The sequence below is a fragment of the Triplophysa rosa genome, linkage group LG22 (genome assembly GCF_024868665.1).
Source record: "Triplophysa rosa linkage group LG22, Trosa_1v2, whole genome shotgun sequence".
NCBI classification, from domain to species: Eukaryota; Metazoa; Chordata; class Actinopteri; order Cypriniformes; family Nemacheilidae; genus Triplophysa; species Triplophysa rosa.
Genome location: NC_079911.1, coordinates 16,558,941 through 16,584,909, shown reverse-complemented (window position 1 = coordinate 16,584,909; position 25,969 = coordinate 16,558,941). Strand labels below are relative to the sequence as shown.

Sequence of the window (25,969 nt, the reverse complement as noted above, 5' to 3'; positions counted from 1 at the left end):
GTTCATATTGGAAATGGAAGGTCAAGTTGACTGCATTGCATTATGGGTATTAAACACAGTTTGCTCTGTAGTCATACTAAAGGTCTTTGCACATACAGTCTGACATTTTCGTATGCGTTTTTCGTATTTGGCTCTTGTTTGTACGGTGTCTCTGAATTGTTAAAAAAAGGCCACTCAAAATGCTTGACGGATGCGAAAAACGCAGAAAATCGAACCCGGTCCGAATTTTTTTATGACGGACGAAAATATCGGAGGCAGTGTGTAAATGTGATTGACACAACGTGAGGTCGTATTTATTTTTTATTGTGCGGAAAATTCGGACGCAATGGGCTTAAGACTGTAAGGCCCATAACGTGAATTAAATTTAGATTTTTAAATAGAAGTTACATAAAGTAAATAACTGTTTATTAATTTTTTCTTGCGCGATACTTACACCTCGAGTGATTTTTGTCTTCCTGATTCAGCTGTGCCACACTTTCTCCAGACATGTCTCTTTAGCAGCTATGCCTGCTAAAACACACACACACTTGGGTCTCTTACACGCACTTGCCTCGTCTGACCCCCGGGTCAAGCTGAAGTGACTTTGAGCCCTGTGTGTAACTGGGCCTCTTTGAAAGTGGGCCTCACATTCCTGCTCCCTCTAACGGGGGATGTCCTGCTCGCTTCCAGCATGAGAGGGAAGTTTTCTGCCGTCGGGGATTATTATGCGCAGTTTCCTCACCAAGAAGCTATCGTCTCCTCCCACTTCTAAAAAAGCAGAGCGTCCACAAAGCTGAAAACGACATGAAGTAAATACCTGCCTCTCTGACCGCCAGCCTCACCTCCTTTGCCTCTTCCCTTCCGCCTCGCTCGTCTGCGCTCGTGCGCTCTTAGGGAGGAGGCGGCCGCTCTCCGTCCGCTTTTGTGTGGCTGTGCAGAAGTGCCTTGGTTGGGAGGAGGAGGCGGAGGGGAACAGCTGCTCCCCGCACAGAAGCTGGTTTCCCAGCCTGACGGGCAGCTAGAGGCAGTCAGCGCCGGGCCGTTTCCCCCTGGGGCCCTCGGGTTGGTTCTCCAGCCTCCACAGCTCTGATTGGGAGTATTTTACGGCAGCGCTGAAACACGAAATGGACCAGAACAAGTAGGATTCTTTTCCTTCCCAAAGGCCGGGAGCTTCTGTCCTCCGTGAGTACTGTTCTTTCTCCTAAAGTTGCATGGACACAAAGGACTTTGCTTTCTTTTGAGCCGAAATCTGTGCTTGGTTGTTCTCTTTTGCCTAGCTCTAACTGTAGAGAATATCGTCAGAAAGTGCTCTTTCCTGTGAGAAACAACTCGGGCAGTTTATCAGTCGCATTGAGCTGCAGGTTTTCATGAAAAGAGAGCTTTGTGCTTTTGAATTGCAGCTGGGCTAAAGGGTCATGGCCAGAGGCATCGGTGCTGCGTGTGTGTATACACATACCAAATACGGATCCAATCTGATAAAGGCCTTTTTGAATCTCTGAAAAGCTTTTGTTATTACTTATGCGTTTTTGCAGGAGTTTTAATGCATCTGAAAGTTATGGGACATGGCTCTTGCTTTGAACTTTCGGCAGTGAAACTTTGCTTAAACTGTTTGAAAGACTACGCACAGTTACACACCTCATATCTGCCGGGGATTGAGTCTGTGCTGCTTTCACAAAGTATTTAAAGTATTTTCTGAACCGTTATTTTGACAGACTCCTTTGCCAAAAGTAGCATTACATTTTGCAGCTTAAATATGTATTGTATCTGAATATATATCTGTATAAAGGCCCACATTATCTTTTGTTTATCTAAGTAGGCAGTCGTTTTCAATAACACAGACACAGATGAATACGCAATATTTATCTCAGTTGAGATCAATCTCACAATTGTTTTATCGTCCTCAGTTCCTTCAGTTATCTGAAGAAATTAAATTATTCACAGTTCAGCTGTTTCTACGTGTTCATGTATTCGGGAACTCGACAATGGATTCAATCTGCTTTTCATGCATTCAAATTAACGAAGCCAGTAAAATCTGTGATTTTCTGCTACTTAAGACGCTAAAAGATATTTTTAGTTTGATTCTTGTGATTTCATTTTTTATTTGCATGATTTTGTTTTTGTTTAGACAGCCTGTTTGTCTGATGGGCTAACGCTTCACCCCTTATGTTCCGGAGCTCGATTACTGTCCGATTTTATTCTCTCATATAAATCCCAGGTTCACCTTTTCTGTTGCCCCCTCAGATGACCTCGTGTCACAGGAATGAGATGTTTGGACAGGCATTATCGGACGGCTTTCTCCTCCAAAATGCTGTTTCAGAGGATGGCCAGAGGCGTGAAGAAAGAAAGAAAAAAAGAGCCTGAGAGAAAGATAAAAGAACAGCGTCGATTTAGCTCAGCTCGGGTTCTAGTGCCGACATTTTTTGTGTGAGGTGGTCTGCTGTAGAGAGAGAGAGAGAGAGAGAGAGAGAGAGATAGGCCACCAGTGAATCTAGTTCTCTATTTTGGGTATGTAGGTCAGTATCCTCTGAAGTAGTAGAACTGCACACCTTCTTAATGAGGACTTCTGAAGACTTTGTGGCAGATGAGATATTTTTGCCTCTCGCTGTTCTATATGAAAGTTTCTTCAGGCCACGTCGAATAAATGGCCAGGCCTTGTGTTCAAAAACAAAAGGATGTTGATCTGACACTGGTCAGATGTATAGCTTGAATGCACTGTAAGGTGCTTTGGAAAAAGGATCAGCCAAATGGATCTAAATGTCTTATCTTTGCCTCTTTAACCTGTAAATTTTGGTTCGTTGTGCATTTCTTCTGAGCACCCGGAGCATGAGCCTGTGGCCCATATCTGTGCTATTCAGCTCTAAAACACTACAGTACATTTCTTTATTAGGTTATTTATCCCATTGTAGTGGTGTTTCATTTTATAAAGTAGCAAAACCAATTTAGAGGATATTTTTGCAGGGCATTTTTGCAGGTTTTTAGGCTTGTGCCATGATAATCACTTTTAATAAGATGGCGTTGGTTTTATCTCCTTGAGAAAACCAGGGAATATAAGACAAAAATAACCATGCATGTCCTTTGTTGTCGTCTGTGTTTGGAAACGGTCATTATTTGTGTGTTTTTGTTTGGTGCTGCTGTGAACTTGAAATAAAACATGTTTCAATGTGGCTCCTTCACGTTCATCAGTGATGCATACATATATAAGTAGATGTGCGGTTAGATGCTGTTGAAACGGTGTCCTTCAACTCTGATTAAACGGACCTCTAGCATGTTTTTGAGTCTTTCTGCGCTGAATGTTTGTGTAGCTCAAAGGGAGAATGGGTTCAGCCCCTAATGAGCAGCACTTCTCTTAACTTAACGATTTTCAAAGAAAGGAAAAGGACATTATGTTTTGTGTGTGTGTGTCGTCTGCGGTTCTAACGGGCTGAAAGGTGGATGCGCACTTACTCTCAGGTGACAGGCAGAACGCTGAGTGCCGAATGTGTTTAACTGCCTCACTGGCTATAAATTTGTCACACTGTCATTTGCTGGCTGAAAAGCGAAAACCGCAGTTCGCCACATATCTTTATGAGCTGTGAGTTCCAGGTGCTGTGTGGTCATGCGGTTCTGGTGATCAGGAACTAGGCCTGAATACTGTTTTTCTTGGTGTTTGGTTTCTGCAGAAGGTTTGTGTCTTCGACTGGCATGTTTTAAAGATCATTTCTGCCTGGGTCTTTGTAGATTGCGGTATTTAATTTTCTGGATAAAAAAAGTTTTTTTGTATTTTTTGTCGCAGGTTATAAAATGGAGAATTCGTTTTATTTATTTAATTAAAATGTTTTGGGCAACCCAGTGTTTTTCTTTTTATATGTAGATTTTTGTTTAATAACTTATGTCTGTTGTTGATACTCAACACTTCAAATGCTATAAATTTTTACCTGTATTAATAAATTCTAATTAGGGTTGATTAAACTGTTTCACGAAATAATAAACAAAATCTTTGAATTACTACATTTTGTGATTATCTTATCCTGATTTAAGACATTTTTATTATCAAACATAAATCCCTGTCATTGTTTTTGGAAACATAAATCTTTCCCACTTTCCTTCGGGCTTCAATTCATTTGTTCAGTCAGACTCTGACACTCCACAAATTATTAGTCTGAATACAGTTTTCACTGTCGAGGGTTCCAATCCTGGTTTTAGTGTGATTTATAGACACACACACACACACACTTTCATCTTGTTATCTAGAAATGGCACTGAGAAGCTTTCTCTTTCTCCCTTTTTTCTTTCTCTCTTGCATACACACAATTGGTGTCCTGGAGGGCTGTAAAGGAGGTGATGTCATGTCTGAAGTGAGACTGTGTGTGTTTGCTCCGATCCGTCTCTTATTCAGAACCGTTGAATGGCTCGCGTCGCTCTTAAAGAGAACCAGTAAAACCCCTGAAATCCCCAACAAATTCATAGCTGAAAGTTCCGTACTCTGTTCAAATTGAATTTAACTTGAGTTTCTATAAAAACATGAACCTGGTAGTGTGTGCATGTGGCTTTATATCTTTTCCTGGATGATTTATAAAAATGAAATTGAATTCATGAAATGAAATGAAAGTCCGTGGGGTTGAAAAATAAAGGAAATAGAACGATATGAAAGAATGTCATAATAATCCTCAAAAGCTGTTGAAGGTGGAAATGGTTTTGCTTTCTCAGCTCGGTTTAATCTCGAACATTAAACTAATGTCAACATATTGAATAGCAAAATATTTAATGGCAAAAAGGAGAATAGATATTAATCTCTGTCACCGGAAGATGTTTTTAAAAATTGCGTTTGAAGAATGTTTTCCATAAGGTTTCATTTGATCTTATGAATCTTTTGGGAAAATAAGTAATATATCCTTTTAGAGGGTTTTTCTTATTTGCTTTAAATTTCCTGAAGCCAGCTGCAACAAATCCCTTAAGAAAAGCTTTGAGTGATAGTAATCTAAAGAGCTTGAGTTTTGATACAGCTGGGAACTTGTAAAATCCCAAAATATTACCATTTCCTCAAACTCAAACAGATTGTGTTTGGTTTGGGTTTAGTCCTCATGTCTTCTTATTCACGTGACATCATTTCCTCATTGGCAGGTGTTTGGTTACGAGGCTTTGGGGTGAAACGCTTGTTCCCGAAATCCTTGTCTTGTCCTGGTTTACTTGTTAAATGTCCAGCAGTCTTTTGTTCTGGCCTCTCTGACCAGAGGTGGGACTTCATTAGGAGATGCTCTTCACCAGTGGCTTTTGACTGCTGTGTGAGGACTGGGGAGTATTTTTCACACAAAAGACAACCACAAACATTTAGTGTGAGACAAAGGCCGGTCTGAGGTGCTCAGTGAGAGGTTAAACTCTCCTATTGTTTGCATGCAATTAAAAGATCACTGGTTTGTCCTGCTGTGTCATTAAGACTTGAGGATGAATGTCACGAAACCTGTCAAGCATATGTTGCTCATACTTCAAACCAAAATCATAGCGAGAATGCATGATTACTGTGATGAAAATGATGATAATAATTATAGTAATTTATCGAAATGTATGTAAAATATTTGATGTTTGTTGTTTTGTTATTGATTATCACAGACTAAAATAATCATTTGAGCTCTACTGTGTGGAAATATTGTATTACAGAAATGAGAATCACCATAATGGGGATTGCAAAAAAGTCATGAAAATATCTCAGTTTTGTCTCATTTTCTTTGTGATTTTGGGGTGAACTGTAATTCTCATATTTATTCTCATATACACAGTGCTGTTGGAGCTATAAATGTCCTGTCTTTTTTTTATGGAAAATGAAGTGCTTATTTTTATAACCGTACAGTTAAAATCTTTGTCTTTTGGGCTGTCTTGCCTCTTTCTCTCACTCCTTCCCCCTCACTATTAAACTGTGTAAATAAGCAAGTCATTTGAGCCGTACAATTTAACATGCTAACAGTGATGTAATATCCGCTAAATGTCAGGGATGTTTAGATTTGGATAAAAAAGGCAGACGCAGGGGAATGCATTTGTAAAGTGTGTATGTATGTGTTGGACTAAAGCGCCCTTGAGAGTAGAGGCAGGTTTAGAGGCACTAAAGGGTGATGTGGGAAGTGGAAACTCAATAGCGGCCAGGGCTTCTGTTGCTATTGTGCTCATGAAGTCTCCAGCATCTGTAGACACCAGCCTGTGAAGTAATGAGTCGTCTGGCTTTATATTGACCGGTCTGGTGCGGTGACCATGGGGACGATTACATTTGCTATTGAGAGTGAAGGGATTACACATCTAAAATAATTTAAATGCAGGGAATGAATAGATGGAGGTTGAAAATGAGGCGGGCACTCTGCTAACTGGCCTGCCTCCATCTCACATTCGGCTTTTTATATGAATGTGACGTATCAAAAGTATGGTATGGTGGATATTTTACTATAGCTTATTTTTGGCTTAATGATGTGTCCATTCAAACTAAAATTTTTGTACATTGCTAGTTATTGTATGCTTTATTATCTTAAATGTATCTGATGTGAACTGTAAAGGCATAGTTCACCCAAAATACAAAATTCTGTTATAATTTACTCACCCCCTTGTATTATTATATAATATAATGACAGTAATATTGCTTTTTCCTTAAGTAACTATTTACACTCATTGAATGGGAAAAAACTAGGGATGCACCGATATGTAAGATTTGGCCGATAACAATAACCGATAATTCTTTAGCATTGGCCGATATGCAGTATCTATAAAAAAGACTGAAACAAAAGTTTACACTAGGTAACGATTCTTTAACCTTGAAACTTTTCTGGTATGTTTTTTATTTAATAAACAAATTATAGATGTTCTTCCAGAGCAACCCAGAAAAATGTTCTTAATAGCCACATGTCTAACAGGCCTCGAGACAGAAAGCATTCAGACAGCAGTATGATTCAAACAATATGCTTTTGTTCCTATAATTATCACATTCATAAATACTGTATCTACATCAACAATGTTTTGCTAATAGCAGTGTAAGTGAATGATCATGACAGAAAGACAGTACTGTACTGAATTTTAACTGTGAGCAGCATGCTGGAAACGATTTATGATTTATCGCTATAACGTATTGGCCTAAAAATTTTACCGATAACATTAAAAATGACCATTTATCGGCCGATACCGATATGGCCGATAATTTATTGTGCATCCCTAGAAAAAACGGCTTAGACATTCTGCTTGTAAAACCTTTTTGTCAACCAACCTTTTTGGTGCACTATCCCTTTAAAGAATCTCAGGCATTTAAAAGCAACATTTGATTCCTACAATTAAAACGTTCCCAGTTTGCTTGAGCGACGTGACACTAAGATTTTCTCTGAGGGTAGGAATCCGATCCGGGCCGGGCCTTCGGGGATCGGGGTTGGGTCTCTGTTTACGGGCTGTGTGATTGGTTTCACTTACGGCCATGCAGAGAAGCAAACACATGACAAAAAGCTCTGGAGGGGTCCGCCAGACCAGAGGGTGAGCGCTACGCTGCCGAAGGGTTCTGAAGTCTAAACCATGGAGCCGTCTGCTAGCAGTCGAGCATGGTGAACTCTGTGCCCTGATGTCAGCGAGAAGAGGGGGGGGTGGGATGCTTTGGTCGAAGTCCCCAGACCACACTGTAATAAGATCAGACCTTAATGGGGGTCGGGGTGTATTTGAGCTCTGGTCCGTATTGGCTATATCTAGAGTGTCAGTTGAATAAGTCGTGGCTTTAGGGCGGCAGCGGTTCGAGTGTATCTTTAGAATAAATAAGAACTGATGTCATGTTGTTATTTTTGTCTGCGTGCCGTGTCGGATCTGTTCCATCGCAAGGTCAATGGTAGTTTTTATGGGGACAGAAAATGGCAATTTCTCTTTTGTTAAGTTTCTTGGGTTCAGTCTCCTTATTACGGTTCTCTTGACCACAAAGTAGGATTTGAGTTCCTTTTCGTTTATTCAATTCGACGTGCTGTGTATTTTGGAGTTCTTGATTTTATCTCATGTTATTTGGTTTGGTTTGCCAGCTATTTCAGATCAAATGAAATAATTCTGGGTTTATTTTATCCGTGATCTGTTTAAAGTTCTGGAAGACAGGCAAATGGTTTTTTAAAGCATGTGTTTGATTGTTTAAAGGTGTATGAATACATAAGCCTGCATCAGAAAATATTAAGGCTTAATATGAGTGGACAACCTGATATCAAGGGAATGGGTCCATCCATACAATAGAAGTGAATGGGGTCCAGTGCTGTTCGGTTACCAACTTTCTTCAAAATATCTTCTTTTGTGTTCTGCAAAAATAAGAAAGTCATTAAGGTTTGAAATGACAAGAGGGGTGAGTAAATTTTCATTTTTCACTTTAATTAATATAAAAAATTGTAATATAATTATTAAAATCCTTAATTAATCCTTGGCTTTATTAATTAATAAATATTTTACAAATGCACTCCTGAATTAATGCAGCTGCTAAACATCAATGTGTCAACACAACCAGATACAAAACATAGTCAAACCTGATGACATCTAGAACTGAATATATAAATTGGACTTCCTGTTTGATTCTGTTTTATGATCTCTGTGTGTGTGTGTAGCAGAGTGTGTTTCTCACCTCAGTGGCTGTAATACTTTCAAGCTTCTTCCTGTGTGTTCGTGTTCAAAATGACCCATCTCATCTGTTTATTATCTATTCCCATGCTTCCCGGGTCTATAGGTGTCATCATGGCGTCATAGGAAATGAGGTGTGTTCTGTGTAACCCGTATGCGTCTACCAGATCAGATCTGGGCGAGGTACCAAAGTGGTGCAGGCCGCTTGTGTTAGCGAAGCGTGTGTCTGCATGTGTGTTTGGGTTTGACAAGCTGCTCTGTTTGACATTGGGGTTGACCCTTGAATGTATGTGTGTGTCATGCTTGCATATGGCAGAGGTGCTGGTTAAGGAAGGGGATGCAGTGGGTCTATTCTGTATGAAAAGAGTCATTTTTTTGTTTCGTTCTCAGCCCCTCTGTTGACTTCCATGCTGACAGGATCTTGCACTCTCAGGCGCTGATATTATGAAGCATTCAGATGGTAATTTGCCCTGGGGGGGCAGATTCTCACACAAACTTGATTTGTCCGTGAACAGCAGCTTGTGTTTGCTCTGACCTCTCCACTGCCCAGAGACACCAACCATACAGACTCATACAGATTCCCAACACACACACACACACACACACACACAGCTTTGCAGTCTGGGAGAAAGAGTCTGTCTCTCTTATATAATATGTTTTTCATTGTCTTTTTCCCCAGTTCTTTTTTAAACGGATTCCCACAGCTGTATTTTCACTTTTCCTTCTCAACTGTTTATCTTTGAGCTGATAAACCGTTAAATATTTATTTCTCGTTTCATTATTGTCATCTTAGTTGATTTTTAGTTTCTTTATAATGATCCCTTATGCTACTTTACAGTAAGAAATTAGGAAATTGACAAAAAGTGTACCTGAAATTGAGTTAAATAAAATACAATACAATAAGATGAAATGTAAACATCAAGTACAAAATTCCTTATAATAAGAGTTTTTTATGGCTGTTTTGTTTTTAATTATTTTTTTCTAAAATTGCTTTAAGTGCTAATATTCTTTTAATATACTTATTATTCACATATTCACACATTTGTTACGTGCGATTCATAAGAAATAAATTGTATTTTTTTGGCAGCTTCTGTTTGTGCCACAGGCTTAGTAAAGTGTTCTAGAATCTATAAAGTGGCTTCAGGCTATTTTTTTCAGAATAATAACATTTGTCCTGCATGAAATTGTCCTCCGATCTGTTCTGGTCTGCCACGTCACATTATACACACTGATTATGTGTTAATCAGAACCCTCCAAACACACACACACAACATTTCCATACTTGTTACATTTGTTCCCTTTTACCGGCTCTATGTGATGGTTTGTTTGGTGCGTAAATTAGTTTCTTCCCAAACTTTAAATTTTGCATCTTTAAATTTAAATTTCAAAATTATTTTATGCTTGATAACAATAGTGATTCATTTGAATACATCTTTGTAATCAGCAAACACATTTATTTCGTTCTTATTGTCTTTTTTTGCAAGTGTTAAATGTTACATTATCTGTGTTCTAATTTTTGTATGTCTGACAGTCCATATTTTGTTCAATTGTACCTTTTAATTCTCATTAATTTAGCGTGAAAAAATCAAATCCCTTTTTTGTAATTTAGTAATTTAGTTTGTAATGTAGGCATTTTATAATTTAGTTGTCCTAACGCAGCTAATCACAGACCTCTCTTAGTTTGTCTGTGCACTTGCCAAGGGCTGCAGATGGTCAGAACTGCAGATGATCCTAAATTATCAGCTCATTTTTCTGACTGCAGGAGATGGTCTTGACCTTTCTGCACTTATATTCCGAGACGCCCTATCCGAGCGAAAATAACCAGACCTGTGAAGTCACCGGAATCCCCCTTTAAATATGACTGTGACATCAGAGGATATCTGGTCTGTGTCATTGAGATTTTTAAAGGGGACACCCTAAAAAATTATAATAAGATTCGCACAGTCTGATGTACAAAGATATTTGTGTGTATCTCAAGGGAGAGACCTGTGCTACAGCGTTACTCTTTCCTAAAAATGTGTGTGTTTAGACGCTCCAGGAGCTGTAACACCCTGCCGTCTTAAAAGGAAGCGTTTACGGGTCTGCACATAATTATACGATCCTTGTGCTGTGATTATAGTGCTGCTCTGTTCCTGTTGAGCTGATCTGAAATCAGGAAGGTTGGGGTTTATTGGAGTTTAACATCTCGGAGTGTTTGCTTTACATTTGATGGTTTGTGGGATGGAATATCTTCGTACTTTTTAAATCGTATTCATTCGAAAATGCTTGAAGGTTGAAATTGTGCCCATCAGGTGCTTAAAAGCACTTGCAGAATTGACGGCGGTAATGGGCAATAAGCTGTGTTAATTACCTTTTGTGTGTCGAGTTAACAATACGGCCGAGACAATACGTTAAATAACAATGCGTCTGTTGCGGCATAGTCTGAAAGCAGGTGAATGTATGTTTGGCCTATAGGGGGTGGGTGGGGTTCTAAATGTCAATGACAGAGCTATTGTAAAGGGAATGAGACCCTATCCTCACTAAACAGTCACAGGGTCTTGTGGATGTGTAGGTTTTCAAGCAGTGATCAAATAATTATCTATTCTTTTCCTGTTTGTGTTTCTGACACATTTTATTTAAACAACATAAATAGTGCTGGACACTATATATAATTTGTCACGGTTTATTATTTCAGCAGGCAGCTAATGGCACACTCTTAATGTTTGTGTCAGGTGTCCTTTAAATGTCTCATTTTGACTGTCTGTCCTCTTCCGTCTGATGTGTCCTCTGTCTCATTCCTCCATTTAGTCAGTTTTGTCCTGATGTCATTCAGGTTTGGCACAGATGAGATAGATAATTGACAGCCCATATAAAATGTAGATCAGAATTCAGACTAGGAATTATTTTGGTCTGGGTGATTTGAAGAAAAGCAGATGGATTTAGTTGCTTGTGTGCAAATTTACGTATGTTATGTATTTCATCATAATCAGCATCAATATTAACATTTCTATAAATCAGCAATTAATCTTAACCAGGCTTTTTATAGCCTACTGGAATAACACACAAAAAAATCAAGATTTCATGTGTTTGTAGATTATAGAAGTGAATAGTCTGAGTGTTACTTGTTGTGTGCGTGTGTGTGTGTGTGTGTGCGTGTGCGTGTGTGTGTGCGTGTGTGTGTGCGTGCGCGTGTGTGTGTGCGCGTGTGTGTGTATCCGTGTGGTCCATTGGTTCTCTGGAAGAGATTAAACTCTCTGTTCACGCTGTCTCAGTGTGTTTTCTGCTTCTCGTCCCGCCCAGGTGGATCTCTGCATGTGGTCGTCATGATCACCCCATTTATTTCTCACAAACTAGCATTCCGCGCTTATAAACTTTTCAGCTCTTCTAAACTTAAAGTATTTCTATAATTTTCATAATAGAATCAGTTGTGCAGATGGAAATAGTAAATTAAAAATGAACAAAGCTGCAGAGCTCCTCTGCCTTATTCACTTCTTCAGAAAATTTAAATTGAACACAATTAATTTGAAATGAGAAAATGTTTGTATTTTTTACATAAAAATGATGTGTTTTAAGATTTGCACTATATTTATTTAGAATACATATCTGAGTAATAGTTGCTGTATATTTTTAATGCTTTATATATTTATTAAAATGTTGAATTGTTTTCTTCCCTGTAATTTAATTTCAAACAAATAGATGCTAATGAACTTTATTTGCATTTAATAATTAGAAGTCATTATAAATAAATGTATTACTACAACAAATTAATACAGCTATTAATTCGATGTAATATTTAATTTTTATAATAAATCCAGCATTAATGATATTAGTTGTATTAAACAAGTATTGTTTTTGTTTAATTCCAACGAAATCAAATAAACTATTATCATTGATATTGCATTAGTATTACATTAAAATAATATTGTTACCTTTCATTCTATAAATTGTACTACACAAAAATCATTTTGTAAACAATTGTAAAGTATTTACAAACAATAGTTATTAAGACCTGCTGACAAAATACACATTTTAAATTGCATTATTTAAAACAATTATAATTAATATTGATAATTCAATTGAAAATTCATATTTGAAAGTCTGTGTGAAATAATTGGTCTGCACAGAAAGCTTTCTATTCCTTTTTTAAAACCAGTCTGAATTGGGAAAATCCTTCTCAACCTTTTAATAAATGACCCTTGAGAAAGATGGGGCTGCTGATGTTATGTGAAAGAGCATATTTTTATTGTAATTCTGCTCATTTCTCTGAGAACTGCGGTAAATTCCACTGCTTTTTATTTTGAGAGACTGTCTCTTCCTATATCTCTTTTTCTTTCTTCTACTTTCACGCTGTTGATTTTCTGTGTCCTGACAACAATGACATTGTCTTCTCACTTGACTGGTCTCTTTACTTCATTTGCCTTTGAATTTGCTCTTTTTGTGCTGTGGTTTTGTCCGTCCTCTACGTCTCTGCGTCAGATGGATGGCGAGTCTCTCTCTGTTCTTATTCAAATGATGTAGAGACAGAGACACTGATCTCTGCTTTAAAAACATGCATTTCACTGTTGAGTTGTCAGATTTTTGAGAGGTAAAATTATATCTTCCCAAAAAATCATTTAATGACATTTAATGCATGTGTGTGCAAATATTTGTTTTTCTTTGACATAAAAAAATATATATTTCTAAATGAGATAGATAAATTCAGAAAATGATCAATTCCTCCTCACTTTAGGTTTAAAAAAATGAGAATGAGAAGAAATATTTTGGAGTTTAAAACTTTTAAAATTGTGGTAATTGTATATTTAATATCATATTGACTTTTGCAGGGTGTGTTGAAGATTAAAAATGTCTGGTGTTTGTTCTTTATTGTTTAATATTGGATTCACATTTAAATGTCATTTATAACAATATTGTCTAGATGTTTACTTGTTTGTGTGTGTGTACCAGCAACCTGTAGTCATTCGAAGCATGTGAGACATGATTTAAAGGTGGCAAATATTTAAATCCAGCCTGTTCAAGTTTACAAATGCAGACTCTTCATGTTACCACTAAAATAGCACCATTTTAATAGGAATAAGCACTAAAAATGATTAATTATAATTACATAAAAAATATTAAAGCAAAAATTAAAAAGGTAATTTAAAGTAAAAGGTGAATACAATACTTTATAAATAGCATTATTTAATAATGTCAAATTACATTGTGGGTGGTATTGCGAACTTTAAAACCTTAATTTCACTCTTACCTCGTTTAATTTTCATGCTGTTTTATTGCCTTATTGCACAAATGAAAAAGAAAAATATTTCTAAATGCTAAATTTTGATTTAGTATAAACAATATTAAAATCTAAATTTGTTTATTTCAAATCAGTGATTATTGCAGATATACAAAAAATGTCTGATCATTAATTGAAGTTAGAAATGAGGAAACGTGGACTCTGACCGTGTAAAAAAAAAATGCTGGCTAAGCTATCTGTTTCACACACGCACCGACAGAAGGTTCGATATGCATTCGATCGATGAATGAAAAGGCACAATGGCAAAATCGGACGGGCTTCTTTTCAAATCCACGTCCCCAGTGTTTCCCGCAGTCTGCAGTTCCACGGCAGGGAGCAGGGGTTATATCAAGGCTGCTCTCTGGACCGTGCAAACGAGTCTAGACCAATGACCTGCTGAATAGCTCCTTTTGAAGCGCACGCAAGTTCGGTCAGGATGAAGAGAAATTGAGGCGGACCCTCTTTTGAGTGCGGAGCAGCCCGTGGCCGCTGGGAGGTAAGGGGCAGGGGAGAGCCAGAGCATCTGCTTCCATGGTTACTGGCAGGGCATGGAGACCCCGCTATTGTGGAGAATCCGTTCTCATGCTCCCAAGAAGGAAATGTCACGCATTTTAAGAGCGGCCGGTCCGGGACGCTCTCTTCATCAGCTAGACGCTTCTTTCCGAAATGGTAGCACATGGCGGTATAGAACAAGCAAAAAGTGTGTGTGCGGCGGGGTGTGCGGAGAGAAAGATGTTCTGTCACATGTTCCGAAAATCTAAATCTTGTGTTGGAGTAAGATATGTGGTGGGGGGAATTTTTTTGCCTCATATTGTGATGAAGGATCACCCTGGAAAGGGCCAAAGGTCAAGGTTTATATTGTGTAGTCAGAGTCTTTTGTTTGTAGCATGGAGGTCATATTTATGTAATTTGGTTTCATTGCAGTTTGCTTGGACTTGGAGGAATTTAACTGTGAAATGTTAAGTTTTTTTTAAGCTTTTAACGTTTGATAAAATATGTTTTGTTTAGAATGTTATAAACAAAGTGTCATATTTATTGACCAAATTCTTTGGGCGCTGTATAGAAAGGCAGGATGATGTATATGATGATGATGGCTGTCGGGTGGATGCGGATGCTGTTGGCTTTGGTGTTTGTCTTTCTGTGGGGGTTGTGGTGGAACGCTGAATTTGGCCGTGCAGCTGACGCCTGCCCTCCCATTGAGAACACAGTGGGGCCAGATGGCAGCGGTCTACCGAGGGTTCAGGAACAGGATTTTGCCTGGGGATCGTGGGAAAGTTTTAGGCTGAGTTCACCTGCTCAAAGAACAGCCTCAGGATCAAAACTAGCCAAGATTTAAAAGGCGATCCTGAACACAAATAAAGTCCATTTAGAATTGTGCTACCTGGATTTTTTTGTATGAAAATGTGAAATGTCTCTGAATAGGCTTTATTTGACTAACCTAATTCAGTTTTGTTGCATTTGTGTTTGCCATTACTTTAGCTTAGGTGCTGATAACCTTTTTTCTACCGTTTTTTTAAATACTAGTATATTTGTACCCAAAAGAAAATGTATAATTCAGACATTTATTATATGTTGTATCCTGTATAATAAGGACTGTACGCCCCCCAACCCTCATCTTTCTGTTTGTCTCTCACTTTCAGCTCTATATTTTTATTTTATTTTAAATCCTAAAATAATTGAGGTATAGATTAATATTAGAAACCTAAAAAAATGGAAATATAATCTATTATCTGGATTTAGTTTTAGAACGAAAGAGGAAAGAATTAAATAATTGTAAAGGTTTAAACATTGCATGCTGTGATGTAATTTTTTTCCCCTCCCACTAAATATTGAATAAGGAAATAAGGCACCTACCTACAAGATTTATTATTTATTGTAAACTAGTTTATTCATAATTATTAGAATAAACAAGTTAATAAATAAATATACCAGAATAAACTAGTTTTTCTGCTATGTAATATTGTTCCTTATATAGGCTGTTTGTGGTTGCCAAGCAACAGCGAATTGGTATATGTAAAGTAAATGAACAGCCATTTTCTTCTCCCACCTCAATCCTGAAATTAAGCATCTGTTTAATAGCATAATTAGATTTGGGTTATTGTCAAAAGCATGGTTAAATATTCAATCATATTATCATTATTGAAAATCAAACTCATTGTTAAAAAGTTCATGTTGTGTTGTGGCTGGAGAAAGACGTTGTGAATGTCATTAGACTGCACAGATGAGAGCTCGTCTTGTGTTCGTTTCAGCGATTTCTGCAGCGGTTCCTCGTCGTGAGAGGTGGATCCTGGCATGGGATCAGGAATTTAGGCCAAAAGGGATTGGAGGTGAGGACAGAGAGTGCTCTGTTAGCAGAACCACGTGAGGACACTCATCTTTGTGCGTTTCATCCAAGTCCCTCATGTTTCGTAGAAGCAGCTGAACGCTGGAGCCATTAGCGTTAGCTTGCTGACAGGACGGGGGCATCGTGGGTCAAACACGAGACCTCAAGCAGCTGAGAGATCAAACCCATCCACACGATGCTGAGTAATGATATACCGCTCGACTAACTCTTTGAGTATGTTCTCTTTGAGTATGTTTGCGTATGTTTTAGAAGCCTCTCTTGACTTATGTCATACAGCCATTAGATTTGTTTGGCTGCAGTTGAGGTTTGCGTTCTGGTTTTTACCGTCAAGCCATTTGATTTTTTTTTTTTTATGTAAATCATCTGTAGTGGAGTGTGGAAAGTTTTTGTTTGGAAGTATGAGCTTTTTTCTTCGTTCTCTTTAAATCTGGCTTGCTCTTGTAGGAAACCTTTCTGCACCATGTTGTGCCAGCACCAAATTCACTAAAGGAATCATACAGATCGGGTTAGCAGGCAGGTGGGTTGGTATCTTGGGGTTAAAGTTACAAATCTGTGCTTATAGTTGTGTAGTGCTTTTGGCAGCACTGGTCCCAGACGTCCCAACAGAAACAAACTCAGGATTTGATTTGACAAGTGAAAGCGTTTATCTTGACAGCCCCAAGTTCTCAACACTCAATCATGTTTCATGCGAACGCATGTCTGTGTTGATCAGTCGTAGCTTTGATACAAAAGGCAGAGCTTCCTTACACAGCAACGGATTATTGTGTTTTGATTTGGAGCATTGAGAATCCGTAAGTGTCTCAGCTCTTGGGACGGGACCTATTGCAATGGTGTGTAACTCCTTTAGGATCATTGTTCTCAACAAAATGGCCCCCCGGGGCATGTGACACTTTTCTCAAAGGGCTCTTATGAGGGGTTTAACGGGTTAATGACAGACAAAAGTAACTGAGAACGTGTACCTTAGCAGGGGGCTCTGTGGAAACTCCAGGCAGCCATAATCTCAAGCCAGTCACTTCCTGTTTGCTTTACCTAGAATCAAGAGTCTGTAACGGGGCTTTATTTAAGATGCTAGCCACATGTTGAATCAGAAGGATATTGATGTGTGCAAGAAATAATTTGTTGATTTGATGCAATTGAACGACTTTTGGCAAATATTTTTGGGTATTTTTTCTCTCTTGCTTAGAACTACAAACAGTTTTGAAGGTCGTATGGCAAAAGATTCGACAGCAGAATTGCTAAACATTATGATGCTAGCTGACGGGTGCCGTTGTTTATATCACTGCTGTCTTTTTGAAACCTTCATATTTCATTCAGTAAAATTCATCAAAGTTCAGAACCATGGTCAGAATTCTTGGGTTTAATCGGTCCACCAGGATAAAGTGTACCATATCCTACAGTCCTGAAGTCGAGTTAAAGTTCCTATCAAACACATGATTTTATTTTTATTTTGTCATAAATCATTATTATTAGTCACCTTTTATGTTTTTCACGGGGTTTTGCAAATATCTTACCAATAAAAAGTATTAAAAAGTGCTTGTCAACTTTGTTGACGATATATCGTAGTGGCCAAAAGTTTTGTCTAAAGTGCATATTTGTACATATTAATGCCCCATCGATTTAGATTAAATCATGAAAATATGAGGTATATGGTGCAAAATTGAAAAATTGTGGTATGAGGGTTTTGAGGTTTTAGCTTTTCGTTGGAAAAAATTCAATGTTAAAAAGACAACTACATCATGTCAAGGAAATTTGGTTTTATTTTAATATACGAGAAAGCATAAACGCATTAAAAAACATAAAAATATGACATATGTGGTGCAAAATGGACAAAACACTAAACATTTAAGGTATTTCTTGGGCAAAATTATTTGGCAAAAAGGTAGCTTTAGCATTAGCATGGAACTACAGCATTTCAGAGAATGGGGATTTTATTCGAATACACAAAGAAAACAAAGCCTACAGAAAAGAAATGGTATTTATTAATATTTTGTTGATCTTCTCTTGTAGTAATATTTTTTAGCCAATAACTCGCAACAATAATATTTATTCATGTGTTGTGGGTTATTTTTTTGCCAATCCTCCTTATGTTTTCTCTCCAAACTATGCCACATACATACAAAGTTTTTCAAAGTTGGCCATCACTTTTGGCCACTACTGTATGTACTATATTACTTTACTACATTATAAATATATGCTGTACTAATGAACAGTTTATTTAACATGTCTCAACTGCATGTTATTTGCTAATTTGCATGAAGGAGACGATGTTGATTGGCTTGTCTGTTTGCTCAACGCTTTGATTTATTGTGAACCTGCCACTGTGCATTTCAGTTTTCTTGTACACATTTCTCTCTCACCTTTGCTAACCGTAATGATCGTCAATGAGCTGTCACTGTGATAATCAATATTTCAATGCTTCCAGATTCTGTTAGTTATTAAAAGGAGAAATGGGTTTACTCTTTGTATGCAAATCAGAGCTCGGTCGTACTGTCTTTGTGCACTCAAAGGTGGCGGGTTTCGCGTCGCACAGAAATGCTAAGCAATTTTGGTTCAGCAGTTTCCAGCTCGGTGCAGGGGTGAATCATAATTACGCCTTTCCATATCTTTCCTGCTGTGCCCTTACAGCCTTTTGCTGAATCAGCAATGAATCAGGCAGCAGAAAATGCCATGATTTCCATGGTTAACGCGTTTTATCATGGGTGCTAAAAAATGACTTTAAAACAGGAGCGATTTTGTGTGTGTGTGTGTGCCTTGAGTCTATATTAGTCTGCTATCTGTATAATTATATGAATTTTCCCTGGTTAAGTTTGTTTGTTAGGCTGACATCATCTCAAGTTCAGAAGAATAAACGTTGTGCCTCTAGATGTTTAAGATGTCAGAGACCAGGACTCATCAAAATCTTGGTGATGATTTTAAAGGAATTTGATATTCTCGATTGTGCAGGTAGTTTTTTAATGGCCCCTGTAATTGAAGATGATTGCTTTAAATGAGCCCGAAATGTGTATTTTAGGTGTGTAATTGTTTCTAAAAGCTTGAACACATTTGAGCAACGTCTGAGGTCTGCTGTCCCTGTCTGCTGCGTATTTTCTAAGACAACAAAAGGCCAAGGGAAAATCTGAAAGGAAGCGTTCAGAGGAGACAGGAAGTCCCATAATGAGCTCTAGCACCTCGCCGGAGAACCAAAAATGAATTTGTGTTGAGACAGGTTAAAACAACCAACTAATTCCCCAGCGCTGTCACATTATGACGGTGGAAACATGTATTAAATAATGAGCAAACGATTTCTCTTGCGGTTTTCTGACACACTAAGAACACTGGTTTCAATTATTTCTTGATAAGGAAAAGCCACAGCACCAAAATAATTGTATTTTCTTATTGCATTAGCCTAACTGGTTGCATGCAATGACAAACGTACAGTCTAAAGGTCTTTGCACATACAGTCCGAAATTTTCGTATGCGTTTTTTCTTATTTGCCTCTCGTTTGTACGGTGTCTCTGAATTGTTAAAAAAGGCCACTCAAAATTCTTGACGGATGCGAAAAACGCAGAAAATCGAACCCGGTCCGAATTTTTTATGACGGACGAAAATATCGGAGGCAGTGTGTAAATGTGATTGACACAACGTGAGGTCGTATTTATTTTTTAACGTGCGGAAATTTCGGACGCAAATTTCGGACTCAATGTGCAATGGGCTTAAGTCTGAACCTGAATCGATCATTACTTTAAAATTCCCTTACATAGAGACAGATTGTTTAGCATTCTCCTTTGTGTCTCAGTCTTGGTTTGTTGTGAAATGCAACGTTTTTTCCTCTGGATCTTTACCTGAGTGTCCCGAGACTAACTAAGCCTGAGGTCATGTGAATTCATTTTAATGGCTCTGATTAATTAACATGATGCTTTCTGAAGGCTCGTTTGATGCCATTTTTATCGATCCAGTTCTGCGTCGTCACGTGTGGAATAATATTAGGTTTAATATTCAGGATTCATGATGTATTGATTGAGCTTTGTGATGGTAAATAAGATCCGTGTCTGTTTGTCGCTCACGCTTAGCGGCGTTCCGGTAATCGATGCGTGCCGTTCATGCATTACGTCACTTCATTAAAAGCCCTCTTACTTTTCTGCACTGATGATATTGGCCAGAAGAGAACTTAGAGCTCAGGCGGTATATTTATTCTTTTTGATTATTCTTTTTAATTAGCATCAGTGAAATTCAGGTTTGTACTACTCCGTTTTGAAACGAGCGAGTATGTGCATTGTAGGATCTCCATGAGGAGGTGAACTGGAGGTGAAACTTTTGAGATTCGAAAACGTGCCTTTACGTGCCGTTCATCCTCCTCATTTTGCTAGCAGATCAGCCGATCGGGGTTTCTATTGTGATTCGATAACCTGTCCCAGGTTGTAAAGCTGCCTAGCAAGCATCTTACTATCTTACTCTTTTTAAAGACCTTATATTACTGTTATTGATTAACATTTAAGCCATACCCATGAATAAATTCATTAAATCAGCTTTAGTCTAATCAATGCTTAACCAGTTTCTTCTATGGGTTAAACTTCTATTGGCTGTTGGTGCGCTCTGCACCAGCTCTCTGCTTCCCTTTTCCCCATCAACAGCCTTGTTTCTTAACCTGTCTCCGCCCACACAAGGCAACCGCGGCCAATGAGGTTCGCTGAAAAAGTGCTGGCGTTTAATACGGACCCACCCAGCCTAACTGATTGGCAGTTGGGTCAAACAAAGTCATTTTCTTGGCTCGTTGCCTGGCAAACCTCTGCAAGCATTTAAGGGAGAACAGGAGGCATGGCCTCTCTGCACCGAGAGACCTGAAATCTCATTGCACAAAACCTATTTGTGCATTTCACAGTTATTTTTTAGACTGTTGTGTCTCCTGTGAGACTAAAGCAAACTAATGCTGACAGCTAATTACCGAATGCATTAAGAATAGCTGTTTTTACTGCGTTTGGTTGCATGTGAATCTCTGCCTTTGTTCTTTCTCTCACATTACATGATTTTCAAACTCATGCAGGGTTGAAATCCGCTCGCTCTGACTAATGCATGTCTGTTTAAACGTGCAAAAACATCAAACCAGACGCAATAAACACCTGATGGAAATATCTCTAGTGTATCTAGTGAACGAATGATATCCACCCATCGAGCTCAGATTCGGTGTTGCAAGTTTGTGGTGGAAGTTAACAAGGCATGTTGAAATAAAGTTTACTTTTGCCACTAATGATTTGGCTCAAATTTGTAGGGAAGGTCGGCGATGCAGACAAACGGCATTCTGCTTTCTCATATCTTCATCTTTAATCTTCTGCATTACTGAAGTACGTTGTTGATTAAAGTCAGGCTATTCCATCACTTTTGTTGACTTTGTTTATAGAGTCGGTGAATAATTGCCATTCGGAAGAAAAGCACCCAGTGTTGATTTTCTTTAGCCATCTGGTGCCTTCATCTCTGTACTGTGAGCAGCGCGTGCAGTTGGTTCGCCCTGGCGAAGGGACCGCATTACGACTGTTTCACATTACTGCGACGTCTGTCTGATTTTCCCCCTGTCTGGTTTTCAGTGGTTCGTTCTGTCCTGCGGGAAAACCTCTCTGTGCTCTGTGGATAGTTTTTTATTTATTTATTTTTGCCAGGCTCAATTGAACTTTGACCTTAGCGTCCCGCATCTTCGGATATGAAATCGCTCTTCTTTGAGGTGATGAAGCAGCGTTAGTTTCTGGTAAAACGAGATATTTTATAAAAATGGAAATTAAAGTACAATGCATCAAGGTTATTTATTACATGATGTTATTTTTGTTTTATTTGTGGATTTATGAAGTTGAATGTTGAAACGATGCATCTTAGCACTTCTCAAATTATTATTCCTCTATTTTTTCGGCTCATATTATTGCATCCTCAGAATGAATTGCTTTGTTGTTTTCCTCACTTTTCAGTGCAGTTTTTGGTTTAAAAAAGCATCTGTTAAAGCCCTAAATGTAAAGTAATTTAGGACATTATCGAAAATAGAAAATGGAGCCAAATGCAACGAAATGAATAGCTCTGAATAGAGAATAGAGTTTATTTTATTAATAGAGAGAATATAAGATGTGTGTGAACGTTTGTGTGAGAGAAAAGGGAAAGAAAGGGGAACTCTGTGTGTGCATGTGTGTGGATGAATCAACACATTTCTTGATTTTACATTTTTTCTTTCACGCCTAAAAAATACCATGTCATTTCCATATTATTTTTGGGCATGTACCAGGTAAATGCCATGTTATTTGGGACATATACCAGGGTATATATGGTCATAATTTAGTACCATTATATATGTCAGTGTCCCAGAGTATAACCATCTGAGAACATCGCGGCACTGTGCTACAGTCACAATACTGTTTTAAAGAGGCAGCCTGCAACAGAAAAATGAAAGAACATTCAAGTAACATGTGACAGATGCACCCGTCAGATGCATGTTTCTCAAACATAGACGATGCTGACGCAGCCTAGCGTTTGAAAGGTAAATGATGTGAGGAGAACACGATGGAATTCAGTTCTTTCTGCTGAGTCCTGTGGCGTGAATCAGTGATGGCTCTGCATTGACTCCAGAATGAGGCGAATGTCTCAGTCTGGGAAAATGTATTACGACTGGTACAGAACACATCAGCTTACCGCACAAACAGAGTAACCTCTATATTGAATAGTTGGCATTAACTTTAATTTTAGTTAAATAGACTGAGGTTTTCAGTATGTTGATCATAAAGTTTGGACAGACATTTATGAAACGATTCAAGCTTGCCTGTGTTCTTCACGTTGTCCTTCATCTTCATTGGTCCTGCAAATGTGAAATGTAAAGAGCTTTCTTATTAGCTGATTTGTGTGTGTGTGTGTGTGTGTGTGTGCGTGCGTGCGTGCGTGCGTGCGTGTGTGGCTGGCTTATTTTAGTGAACCAATAATATATATACAAAATAATCATGTTTAGCCTTAAACCTTTGTTTTTGCAAACTGAGTTCATTGAGTTCATTGGTCCTACAGTAGGACACACAAGTACACATGCATAAACATGAATAGATCTTGTGGTTAGATGCAGATCTGCTGACTGTGTTTGTGTGCTGTCAGAGACTACTGAGAAATGTATCCATCCAGGAACAAGGGTGGATGAGTTCAGAGTGATCAAATCCAAACATCTATTATTATAAGCTTCTCCGTGCCTAAATCAGGTTATTTTGTATTTTTTTAAATGGAGTGCATTGCTTTGTTATTATCAGATTATCAAGTTTTGAAAATAAGTGAATGTGGAAAAGAATGGAAAGAAAGAAGTTTCTCTGCGGAGTGTCAGAAGAAGCATTGGTAGAGAATTATGATGTGGCCTTTAATCATATTAGTTCCAGCAGTTCCAGTTTCTAATCCAGCGGTTTTAACGGTGGTGAGGATTACAGTGGCCCTATAAATATTGTACACTTCATCCACTCTTAATGTATGCATTTCATCACATTAGATAATTAATGATCAAACCAAGTGGTGTCTGCAAAAAAATATGCTAGATGTTATCACAAAACTAACTTTTCGTACTTCTAGCCAACTAATCCAAATACCATTTGATTGACTTTTGTTTCTCCAGAACCACACATGTTACATAGCTAAGTAACTCATGGGGATAGTTCATAATATATCTATCGGCATGTTTTTGACAACCAGAAAGTGTCCAAATACTTTGTTTTAATTTTGAAAACTGTATTGAAGGGGGAATTGATTGTGAATGCTGATGGCATTATTGTAGCACCGGATTCACTAAAGCAATTATACCCATCACATGCCCAAGAATTTGTGCCGAACACAGTTTGCTTACTGCAATTCCCCATTTAGCAGGCTAGCTTTGAGCACCAGGTTATGGGGATGCAGCAGACTACTGCAATCTGGCGTGCTTTGCTGGAACGGTACAGCGATGTCTCGCCGATGTGATCCAGGCACCTGAATTGGCTCTTTAAAATGCTGAAAAGATGCTTGATTTCTTGGCACATCTTGATAGACCTCTGGATATAACACTCTTCTCCGTCATTTATTCAGAATTTGATGAATTACTGTTGCCATATTTGCTCAAAAATCCCTTATCTGTTGCCAGCAAACTTTTCGTGGAATGTTTAAAGGGATACTTCACCCAAAAATGAAAATTCTGTCATCATTTACTCACCTTCGAGTGGTTCCAAATCTGTATAAATTTAAAAGATATTTGGAAGAATGCTTATAACCAAACAGATTTTGCCCCCATTGACTCCCATAGTAGGAAAAATTACTTTATCATTTTTTTGTTCTGTTGAACACAAAAGAAGACATTTTGAAGAATGTTGGACAGCAAACAGTTCTGGGGCACTTTTTACTACCATTGTATTTTTTCCTACTATGGGAGTCAATGGGGGGCAAAAATCTGTCTGGTTATAAGCATTCTTCCAAATATCTTTCTCTGTTTTCATCAGAACAAAGACATTTATACAGATTTGGAACAACTCGAAGGTGAGTAAATGATGACAGAATTTTCATTTTTTGGTGAAGTATCCCTTTAACCTGTGTGCTTGTTTGACTAAATGCCATTTTGTTTTAATTTTGTTTACGCGTTAAGAGTAGCTTACGTCCTCAGTTACTTATGTCTCTCTGTATGCAACGACAGGTAGAAGTAAATATATCTCTTTGAAACTAACAGGTGTTACGTATTCTTGTCATTTGCCCCTCATCTCATTTGTGGATTTTAAGTGTTTGCTTTAATGTTGATGCTACACCACGGTCATCCAAGTATTGCAGGAAACACCGACATGTCCCCTCTGTCTGCTCTCACGTTTAAAAAAACCCTGATGGGAACTTTTATCAGCCCACCACAATGTCTCATCTACAAACTACGATTATGACTCATAATGGATATTGAGTGTCTGTGTTTGAAATAGAGCTTCACTGAGTCACTCCAGGCAACGGAAGACGTATTCCAACGGGGCGTTTTACTACCGACTTCGATCCAAACGCACTCTTCACCAAGAATGACTTTAGCAGCCCTCAACTCCGTGATACGAGTTTCATTGAAATATCGAGAGGCATTTCCTTCACTTGTAGCATCTGACTTCCTTGTTAGAATTCAGCTCATCTCATGTGCCACTGCACCAGTTCGCCTGTCCTTACGACGGGCATCGTGCCAGGTGAAGGTTGCCATGGCTCCCAACGCCACCCCTTTTTCCCCCAGTAAGGTGGTGGGTTTTCAGGGCTGTGCTCGGGGGTTTGTTATGTAGACAAAAGATGTCTACTCAGCATCAGCTGAATACCTCTGATCTCAAGCAGAGCGTCACGTGACCCGCTTGTGAAGATTTTGTGAAAGTGCCAGCATTGAGAAAAGGAGAAACTTGGAAAGCGAAGCTTGTGTTTTTTTTCCTGACTTTTTTTCTCCTACTGTGTTTGCTTGCTGAGAAAATGGCGGAGCGCTCCGTGCAGACTTGCACCTGAGTTTGACCTGTTTTTGCACTAAAAGAACCACTAGTATTGTTTTTATTTGATCGTAAGGGCTTCCATCTTTCTGTCTCTTTTCTTGATCTCACAGGTTGGTTTAGCCGATGTAAAAACAATTACTAAAAGTGCAGATGTATGGGCGTAAAAGCTGCCGCTTGCATTGTCACAGCTCAGGTCTGCCGTGAATTTACATCCGATGAACATCAGTAATCGGTCGTTGCAGAAGAGAAGCTGCAGCTGTTCGTGAAATGCACAGTTTTCCATCTTGACAGCTTTCGTGTTGTCTTTTAAGATCGCTGTGCTCTTGTCAAAGCTCACCTCGTCCTCAGTCACGGTTGGCGTTCTGTGGCAGGGATGTGTTG

At 38.4% G+C, this 25,969-nt stretch overlaps 1 long non-coding RNA gene across 1 annotated transcript in view; it reads left to right on the top strand.

Moving 5' to 3' along the window:
• LOC130546629 (uncharacterized) overlaps window positions 1-25,969 on the top strand; it is a 57,070-nt gene continuing 31,101 nt past the window's right edge. Inside the window, exon 1 of the long non-coding RNA XR_008961790.1 lies at window positions 1-1,161. This is a non-coding gene — a long non-coding RNA (uncharacterized LOC130546629). The remainder of the gene's footprint in view (window positions 1,162-25,969) is intronic.